This window comes from Perna viridis, chromosome 3, assembly GCF_037379345.1.
Source record: "Perna viridis isolate PV_CMFRI_1.1 ecotype Kerala chromosome 3, ASM3737934v1, whole genome shotgun sequence".
NCBI lineage: Eukaryota > Metazoa > Mollusca > Bivalvia > Mytilida > Mytilidae > Perna > Perna viridis.
The window spans coordinates 21,078,845-21,090,242 of NC_142447.1; the positions used below are offsets into that span (position 1 = coordinate 21,078,845).

Sequence of the window (11,398 nt, forward strand, 5' to 3'; positions counted from 1 at the left end):
GTCAGCCATGCAATTTTCAATATAATAGTTTATAATAAAAATAAAAATAGATTATCTCTTTTTATATGAAAAAAAATGGTCAGAACTGAAATGAACTTTTTGCTTAAACGGTGCAAGTTGATGCATTTATAATTAATGCTATCAGCTGCAGTATTTTGCCATACGTCACTCACGGAAGTATCTCAATCACTAAGTAAACACTAAGTCTTCATATTTCAGGCAATCAGTATACATGTACTTTAAATACACTTCAGGCTTTAGATTTGAAACAATTCTACAGTCAATGCTCATAACTTAATTACATACTATATATAACCAAATATCACGAGAATAATTTTCGAAAATTAAGTCAATGTCAGAGATGATGCGGGAAAATGTACAATAAGGAAAAGTGTTCCTTTGGAAATTAAATGATATGCACACAAAATATAAAACCGAGAAACGACCCCGTTATACAACCCATCTGCTGTTTCCTACTCAACGACTGCAAAGAAAATTTAACGAATGAACAACAAACAAACTAACGAACAAACGATTGCTGTGCAATCCCGACCCCTCTAGCGGGAGTACAAAATTGAATGACTGTTTCAAAATGTTCAACCACAATATGACAATTCAATTTCGTTATTCTGCACTCAACTTGCATCTTTTCTTTCAAACATTTTTAACTTATTTTAAAAATCATAATGGATCTGTTCTCCTCATTTATAACCATCAGTTCATTCGTTTCGTTGCTGTAAGCAAGTCCCGTTGGTTGTTTTATCCCGTCACTGCTCGTCAAAATAATTTCATGGTTTTGGCCATCAGCTGAAATTCGATGTATGTTGCTGGATACTTTGCCAGCAATATATATATCACCATTTTTGTCTGACGTTATTCCCAAAGCATGATTTAAGTCCGGACTTTTGAAGAACTCATTCTCTCTTCCATCTAGTGTTACTGTGTATATAGTATCACTGTTACGATCCGAGCAATACAGATCTCTGGACTGATGAATAATAAGATCCTCTGGTTCAAAGGTCGTCGTTATCTTGTTCAATAGATTCCCATTGATGTTGATAACAGAAAGTTGATTTTGCCCACTTTTGACCCATATTATCTCGTCTCTACTACTGATTCCAAAGCACCTCTTTCCAACCAGTAGCTCATTGACTATGCTCATATCTTGTAGGTCAATAAACTGAATACCATTGGATGATGTTACTAGTACTCGATTTTCGTCGTACAACGTCATATGGCATGGTTTCTTATCAAGGATGACGGACTTTGATATCATCCCGTTCCATGCACAACTGTAAATACGTTTGCCCCTGGACTCAGACAACAGTAGTTTTCTGTTTGGAATGAAGCAACCTCGAAATATTTTAAAACCCTCATATAGTTTAGATGCAGAAAAGTGTACAACAAGTAAAGGTCTATTTACACGAACGGAAGTTTGGCAGCGCCATTCTCTTTCTAAAGGAGGATGCGGGGTACCCCATCTGCTACATTTGATTATGCCAATAGTGGGGATGGTGTTTTTGATATTCTCGGCATCGTCAGAAGGAGTAAACTCTGGCTTTGTCATGTTTGGTACTTTTTTTGAACGTATGGTTGTTTCCTTTGAAAATAACTCTTTATCCAAAAATTTTACAGCCCTAAACAAATGTGTTTCAGACGAATTATCTTTTAACAATTTGAAATCTCTCATCCATGTAGTCAACAAAGTTATATCTGTCTTCATGTTTTTTCCTCTTTTATTGGTAGGACATCATTCCTGGTAAAGATTTCCTCTACTTGCTTCAGTAGGGCATCTTCAAGTTGTTCAAGGTGATCAATAATCTTCTGTTTCGTCTCTCGAATTTTTCGCTTGATGTCGGTCTTATTTTCTTCTATTTTTGTTTTCGATGCTTGGTTGATGATTGAACTCATTACATCAATGATGTTTTGTATTCGATTTTCAATTTCAGTTATAGCGGTTCCATTTTTTATACCAACTGAGGCCTTTTCAAGTGAGATAATCGTTTCGCATTTTTTATGCATTTCTTGAACGCACATTGCACAGATAGGAAGGTCGTGTTGGCGGCAAAATAGAACAATCGTCTCTGTCTGATGTCTTGCACAATGTTTAGGCATGTTTAGTAAAACAGAAGCACCATCTTTGACCTGTTTTATCCCAATAATTTTGTGAGGTGGTGATAATCTTCTGTGAACCTTAGCACAAATTTGACATACTGGCTCCGTGCACTCGATACACCATAACTCTGCGATGTTTCTTTCGTCATCTCTTAGGCATCCAGCGCAACACTTACTATCTGACATTCTGTGTGAAAAAAAGATATAATTAGTAGAATCCGTGAAATTTTGTTGTTTATTTATATTCATGATTTTAACATTTAAAATGATTTCTACGTAAATCAATCAATATAAAATCCGCACACTGTCAGTGATTCATGGTACGTGTAGAAAAAATCACTGATCCAGTCTACATATGCTATATTTTTACCTACCGATAGTCCTTTTTTTGTATTTTTAAATCCGATTTTTTTTCGAGAATACCAAATATTTAGCTCTACTAAAATTACAAAGTCAAGAAAGATAACTCCTTCAAAGTACTAATTTTAAGCACAAGATGCGTTTTTTTTAAATCTAGATATTGTAACAACAGAGTGACCAACTAAACATTCACACGGTAATGTGGTCTATAACAAACTAAACATTCACGTGGTAATGTTGTCTATAACAAACTAATTATTCACATGGTAATGTGTAATATTCATTTTAATGTGGTCTATAACTGTTTCTGAATCAGGGGCAATGTCAACGAATCTCTCTTGGGAATAAGGCCTGTCGTGGGATGGTCTTAGTACAGCTGTCCTTTTCACAAAAAATCGTAAGTGTAAAATTAGTTCTAAATTGTGACGTCACAATAATTTGATTTACTATGACGTCATAACTTAGGACTAATTTTTACACTTACGATTTTTGGTGAAAAGGACCACTGGTCTTTTTCCTAAATCATGTCAACAAAACTTGAATTAAGAAACGTCCTAAAATTTGTCCTAAAGATAGGATACCGTGATAGGTGTCCTAAGATGATATTACTACCATACTCCTAAAACTTAAGATGAACTTAAAATGCCAGAAATTAAAAGAATATTTTAACACCAAACATGACCGCTGTATATAGTCATCTGAGATAACGAGGGAGACGAAATAAAGTATTAGAGACAGAGCCACTGTTTATGGCATTCACTTTATTTAAAGCAAATATTCTCCTACACCAACTTTTTCGCAATTAGATATTCTGTTTAATATTGTTTCCTTATTCTTCTTAACTTCAGACAGTATAATTTGAATTACACTTTCCAAAAAAAATTGGGTTACTTTTTTCAGTACTCACGACTCGTGCAATACGTGAAACAACTTTGGAAATTAAAGGATTTATACAGAAATACCCATTTTATGACACCTTTATCAACTAATGTGTTTAAATACTGGATACATTGCTAAAAAAATTGATACCATTGATACGTCTGCAATTTTTGGCGTTAATATATTATTTATGCAATAGTTGCTTATATAGAAGGCAGTACCATGATAAATTGACAGCCCATTGAACAGCGATGTTACCTTCTACCATGATAATACTCTGGACTGTGTCTCGAGCATTATTGTGGTCTCAGACACTATTACTGTCCCCGAGCAGTCAATTTATCATGGTAATGACCTCTCTATAAGCTACTATTGTATAAATATTATATAATAACGGCAAAAATTGCATGAGTATCACTTGTATTAATTTTTGTAGCGATGTATCCATGCTCTATTTATCTTATGAATTTGATATTTACCCCCTTTTCACCATTCATTTTTTAATAGTTATCCGATATTACGTCATAATTTAGCATAACATTATCTTTGGACCATAGTAAATATCATCCTGAGATTGCTTCGGATTACACCGTACGACGTGTCTAAGACATGTTATAAGAATATCCTAATTTTATTCCTAAGACATGACTTAAGACATACATGGATTTTCCTTGACATTGCCCCAGAACTATATAAGTAAATTCAACAGGCTTTTTACATTCTTGAATCCTCCTGTCTGATTTTTATAAAGATTGCTATTTACGTGTACTTGTAAAAGGTTTGTGAAATCTGAAGAGAACTGTTAAAACATTTCACTGATGGAATCATTTAAAATGTGAACGTTTTATGAAAAATAGTCGGAAAATAGCTTAAAGAATTTTAAAGTAGCAGTCTTTGTAAGAATCATGCAAATTCTGTAATATATGATAAACCCTAAAAATGGCTATACATTTTTATTTTTGTTATTAATTTGCTTTATAAGTCTATATGAAGATGTATAATTTTCCATTCTAAGCTGTCTGCTCTGAAGAGATAAGCCATATTGAAAATCCAACAGTTTCTATTGTATTTCAGTGTCATTTACAGAGTTGTCTCCCTTAATTTTGAATTCTGTAGTGCACTCCTTATAATCTATATCTCTATGGACGGGGGTTTTATCAAAAGCCACTTGTTAATTTCCCTTTACTATTACGTCTTAAACAAATCATCAAAAATAAAAATATGTCTTTCCAACAATCAATCACATTTTGCATGATTCTTATCTGGAATTCTACAAAACAAAACTATAGTGGTTCGTAAAAAGAGACGACGAATGTTCATTTGTACATGTAAAGCCTCTGCATGCTATACCTGCTATCCAAAAATACCGTGTAGAATGTTAATTACTTTTAATTTGTACATTGTATCAATGTTAGTTAACCTGCTTGCAATGTACACACTAGGCTCATTGTGTACATGTAAATTTGCAAAAATACATAAAATTTTAGTTTTCTTTCTTGTTCTTTCTTATTTGTTTGTTTTGTGTGAAGAATCAAAGGATAACCTAAGGCGTTATAAACGATAAAAAAATGTATAGATAACACAGAAGTGAGCCCACATTTAATGATGAATTTACCTATACGTAAAATTGGCAACTAGAAATGCTGTATCCAGAATTCGGAAATCAGCTTCAATTTTATTGTTTTTTTAAATATAACTGGAAGTATTTCGGAAAGAAATTGTCAAAGTGTCAACTACATGATATGTCCACATGTTTTTTTTATTATCGCTTATTGGGTTAATTGTTTAAATTAAACCTTAATACGACAAGCAATATTCAGTGGCGGATTAAGGAGGTAGACATAGGATAAGGGATATAACTCTTGAAATCAGTGATATGTTTGTATCCTATTCAATTTTACCAAAGCCTATCAAGCTTTCTTTTGAAACAGAATGAAATCAGACCAAGTTAGTTGATGCTGATATGAGATTGATGTAAAGTGCTAAATACAAACGTTCCAATGATTAGTAAGAGTTGTGTCCCTTACCGCAGATCTACCTCCTTAAGAGAGAAATTTAGGGTTGTCCCAAATGAATGTCAATTGGCTTGATTAAAATAAAATTTAAAAATATTCATCCCGAGTCAATGCAAAATTTGAGTTCTCACTTATTGTATGTTTATTATCAACGTACCGAGTTCATTTCTATATATGACGTCGTAAAGTGTGTGTGTCTTTTACTTTGGTTGTTTTTTTTCCTGTGTTGTGTTATTGGTAGTGGGTATTATATCATCTTCACCTACACGAATCTTTCTTACGAATTCTTAAAAATCTTAAAAATTTATAAGATTCGTAAAATGCGAATTAAACCACTTTTACGAAAAATTGCGAGTGCCAAAATGCGATTTGGTACGAGTATGATTAACTACATGTAAGAATGAATGCGATGCGATCACAACAACAGTTCACGATTCCTTGCGATGAAATTTACGAATGCATTCACTATTTTAAGAATAATTGCGAGTGCAATGCGAATTGTAAGATTACGATTTGATTCAAGCTTGACGGATATTTACGAATGGTATAACCTAACGAGATTTTACGAATACTTGCGACTTATTTACGAATGTTTTACAAACGGTAATGTTGAATTTCGTCACATAAATTCAAGCCATATATACAGCCTTATGCATTCTTCAATTAAACATTCAAAATGTTTTACGAGATAAATAAGTCAATATTATACCAAAGTTCTTTTGACTTCTTCGCACACTTGCGCGAAAACCTTACCCTCTTCGTCCAAAAATCGTATATGTTCAAAAAGTGATCGCCTACGGCACGGGCAACATCAGTTTTCTTAATCCATATCACTAATCTTGGACAGTCAACATTTTGTGAGATTGCTTTCACAACCATTAATAATTCTGTAAATTTGAAATATAATTATCATAATAGTAAAGAAATTACCTTAACATTTAAGACTGCTGCGTGTCATTTTTCAAATCTTGATTAATTAAGTCGCAATTTAAAATGAACCTTTGTTACAGCATGTGATAGTACTATCGAGATTTTATTACCTGATTATGGTTTGATAACAAACAATATCTACTATATATAGGTAAATGCAATGCTTGAGTAAAATGTTAAATCTGAAAAAATTGCAGGTAATAATATAGAAATATCAAAATATTACATTAAGTACTTATATATATTATGTAGGATAGAGGATCAAATTAGTGATGCATGTCACAACAAATCAATATTATACAACGTCTCAGAATGTGACGACTCTATTCGCTACACTGCTCCATCGGATCAAATTGATACAGGGAAGATATGTAAACGTATAGAAAGGTCTGAAAAATTCCCAACGATGTTAGAACTGTCAAATTTGCGATGCAAATTTTTGGTCGTTCCCTCCACGGGACTCGAATTCGTACCGCTGTGCGAAAGCTATATTTATATAGCCTAGCTGACCGAGTGGTCTAGGGCGCTGAACTTTGTGCAGGCGGTGTTGCCATAGATATCACAGCGGTACGAGTTCGAGTCCCGCGGAGGGAACGACCAAAAATTTGCATCGCAAATTTGACAATTCTAACATCGACATCGTTGGGAATTTTTCAGACCTTTCTATATATATATATATATATTTATCTTTATTTTTATCTTTATTACAAGTTAACTCAGTTTTCAAACTGTTATCAGAATGGCCTCGTGTGTATTAAGGTAAATTATGTTTTTTATCATTTATGTGGAAAGGAGGATCAAATTACGACCACCTGCGACAAAGAGAACGATTTTATTAATAGTTCCTCATTTAATCATTGCTAAAAGAACCGAAAGCTTAGGTGTATGTTTCAAGATTTAGTTTGTAAAAAAAATAGATGTTTTACTTTTCGGCCAATTCATATGAAAGTTTGTTTCTGTATGAACCGTCCTCTTTCTTTGGTAAACATAGTGAAAAAGTCACATTTACTATGCAATATATGTTTGAATTATAAATATTAACATACCTTAAATACACAATAAACATATGTTGCATTACACACACACATAAAAAAGGAAAACAAAAAAAAAAAAAGAAGAAAAAGGTTATCGTCATTTTGGATTGAAAGAATGAGTTATGATACTAGTGTTTCAAATGAAGGGAAATACGTACAAATCATGTCCTTCGACGAACGTGTTAAAGCTGTTATGGTAGTTAAATGTTGCCCGTCCGTCCATTTCTTTATCTATTTATATATTTTATACTTAAAAAAATTACACTGTATCCTAATTAAGACTTAGTGTTAATTGATATTTTTTTAATACAATTTTTTTCTTCATGGAAGACAGCTTTATTCATTTCTAATTGTTTAGCTGTTTTCTTTTACAAGCTGACTCTTATGATTTTGTAGAAGCTTACCATTGAAAAGCGTCGTAAAAGGTATTCAAGAGTAATCAAGTGAACCAAGGTTATAGCGGTAATCAAAAGAATGTAATCCAGGGACAAAGACCAGACATAGAAATAGACATACACAACAAAGAACATAAAGTAACTAAAATCATACATACAAAGTAACAAAAGCAAATGAGCAACTCGGACTCCACTAAAAACTGGGAGCATGGACCAGGTGCACTGGTAGGGTAAGCGTCCTCTGCTTTTCTAGAAACACCCGCCGAGTTGCTCATAAAAAGTCAAGTCCGGGGTAGACGAGGAAAATCATTATATTGCATATCATAATCGTAGAAATTAAAAAAAAAATTAAAACGAGAAATCATAACATTGACGCATTTTTCCTGATATTCAACATGAAGGCAAGATACTTTAATACGTAAACAATATCGACAACCATTTGCACCAATGGAAAACACGGCTTTTTTAGGAAAAATCCCAGTTAAAAATACTTTATGACAAAAACGTCGTCATACCACCTCCTAGGAAAATCGTGTTTAAGTGCTAAAACACTACGAGCGAATTAAATGAATGTTTGTACAAAACATACTTTAATTTTCAAACAGTCTTACTTAATTTTAATTCATGATGATCTTAATGTAAACATGCGTACCTTCTTATAAAGATAACATACAACTTTAATATTGAATTTTACTCTTGGCAGTTGTAATACTTTTGAAATGCATGTGCGTGTTATTTATGCATTCATATTATCATATAGCCTAGCTGGCCGAGTGATCTAGTGCGCTGAATTTGCGCAGGGGGTGTTGCATATATGTTACAGCGGTACGAGTTCGAGTTCCGAGAAGGGAACGACCAAATATTTGCTTCGGAATTTGAGTTCCAACAGTTGAGAAATTTTCAGACCCTTCTATGCTTATGTTATATTTCCTGTATCAGTTGGATCCAATGGAGCAGTGTAGAGAATAGACTCGTCACATTCTGAGACGTATATATCTATATATATTTATATATATTCATTATTGTGACTGCCTCAATTTTACTTAACTCCTTTGAATATGATATTTAGATTTCTCCTTTAAAAATGGTTACTCTTGATCTCGTTTTAATAGAGTGACTTGTTTTGTTTGTATTTAAACGGGTGCAAGTGTATCAAATGATATTTATTTAGAAGCAACGTACTCGGTATTCTATTTGGGCCCGTTTTTAGGGATTTAATGAAAATCTCAATTTTAGAATTTTTTTTATTAAACCAGACCCTGTTTATTGAGTTATTTTCAAAATTCAAGTAAAAAACAGTTTAAAGATTCCATATCTCTGCTTTGTTGACTGCTTGTATTATTATACGTGAACGATGTATAAGTGTTGCTTCTAAATATTTAAATACGCGATAAAATGTTTTACTTTAGGACTCATTCGACATCACTTTCATATAACATTTATCAAATCTCAAAGAAAACCTCTAACGAAAAGCAAACTTTAATACTTCTTAATTGAAACACAGCGACAGAACCCATTTCACTACCCCCAAGCAAATGAGTTCATATCTTTTACAGCTTCAGAAAGATCAATGTCTTCAAACTCATTGCTTTATCTACTTTCCGCACCAGTTTATTACAATTCATTTGTTTTAAAAAGCCATTGCCTTAATCAATTGCCTCACAGAGCTTTTATCTGAAATCTCAAACCACTTTAATTCCATCAGTATCTAAACTAAAATCTGATTTCCCGACGGAACAAAGTCATTTGATTTCAATTCAGCCAATTGATACGGATATATAAGTGTAGTCATGTCTGGCCACAGTGTTATCCAATGATGTGGTGCGTTATGAGGTTACTTTTGATAAATAACATGTGACGGATCTGTTCTGTCTGTAAACCTCATTATGTATATGACTTTTTAAAATAGTTTTTATGTAGATAATAGTGCTTAAGTTATGAAATTAATGGTCGCTTTCATAAAAATGTAATTAAAATTTGGCGTAAATCACAACGTCACAGTGATATTTTATGTCATATAATAAACCGCATTGGACTTGTAAGTCAATAAAGGTATAATGCTATAATAACAGCATATTTATGGACGCGAAAGTAAAAACGAAAAGTTGTCCATATACGAAATATCTGAATTTAATGCAATTGGATATCATCATAATGGATCTTCATATATTTTAGTCTATCATGATTATATTGATATGTTGGAATAAAACAATTTTAAATTTAGACCGATAAGTCAGAATACGATTTACGAAAATCTAAAGACTGAAATCCAACAGTGTTCTTTATACTACATGTATTTTTTAATTGAGTAAGAAATGCTTTACTTCTTTCGGTAAGACCAAACATAATAAAACATGGTCATTAAGTTAATTATACTCGGCGTCACATAAACAACATACTGTTAAAATTTGAATAAAAATATTTTCTACGACTTTATTGACACCTACCGTCGTTTAATTTGTCTTAAATGATTTGCTCATTCGTTTATCCCAACGGCTTCTCCCTAAACAAGTCGCTTATTAGCTTAAATCATGCGTAACAAATCCTTACGGGAAATCCCATACTAATATCCGCCATGTTGGTTTCAACCGGACGATTTGTTTACAAACGAAGTTCGTAAGTTCCCGTCGAACTCCGGTGACAATCGTCTGCTTGATCAACTTCTCGGTATTGTACATTGTAAAATAAATCCGAGATATCCGAAATAATGCCGAAATGCATTCTGGGTACTTCGGTTTTTGGACAAACCATTTAAATGTAAACAACATCTCCTAGCAACCCGATCACTGTAAACATGGCCGTCTTTTTACAATGTAAATATTGGCACCGAGAATTAAAATCTGACCGGAATTTAACGATTCAATGTTTAGGGAGAAGCCGTTTGGCTAAACGAATGAGCAAATCATTTAAGACAATTTAAACGACGGTAGGTGTCAATAAAGTCGTAGAAAATATTTTTATTCAAATTTTAACAGTATGTTATTTATGTGACGCCGAGTATAGATGTAAAATACATTCCTGTACATGGATATAGACTACAGGAACTTTGCAAAAACAAACAAACACACACAAAACAAAAACGACAAAATAAAAAAAAAAAAAAACAACCCAAATCTAAAAAAAAACAAAACAAAACAAAACAAACTATACAGAACAGAACAAAAACACAACAAACTTTTCACACCAGAAAAAGACCACTCCCAAAAAAACCAAAAACAAAAACAAAATCAAAATCAAAAACAAAAACAAAAACAAAACAAATAAAAGCAAAAAAAAAAAAACAAAACAAAAATTGAAAAGAAAATGTATTATTCATGGTATTGAGCAGTACGTCTACACGTCTTTTGACAACTTAAAGGTGTTTTGTAAAATGATATAATTTTTGGTAAATTGTTTGCCCTCACGAAAGACAGATTTCTACCGTTTTTTAACTACTTTACCATTATTTAGATGGGCTAATAATAATATCTATACCTAAATTCTTTTATGTAAAAGGCAACCACAAAGACGATGAAACTATATATACGAAGTACTGCATCATAATAGGTTTCATACATTGTATGGTTATTTACATTTGATAAAAAAGAATCTTTGCAACTCGAGTTTTGTTTACCACAAAGAAGTGTATAATTTGTTATAAATAAAAACACATAAACACTTTTAAACAGTT

At 32.5% G+C, this 11,398-nt stretch overlaps 1 pseudogene across 1 annotated transcript; it reads right to left on the bottom strand.

Moving 5' to 3' along the window:
• Window positions 1–46: 46 nt before the first annotated feature.
• Window positions 47–6,389, bottom strand: LOC148621403 (uncharacterized; annotated as a pseudogene). The gene is made up of 2 exons (XR_015921180.1): window positions 6,300–6,389; window positions 47–2,302 (listed from the first exon to the last, which is right to left on the bottom strand). The product of XR_015921180.1 is annotated as an uncharacterized LOC148621403 (transcript).
• Between the last annotated feature and the right edge of the window lie 5,009 nt (window positions 6,390–11,398).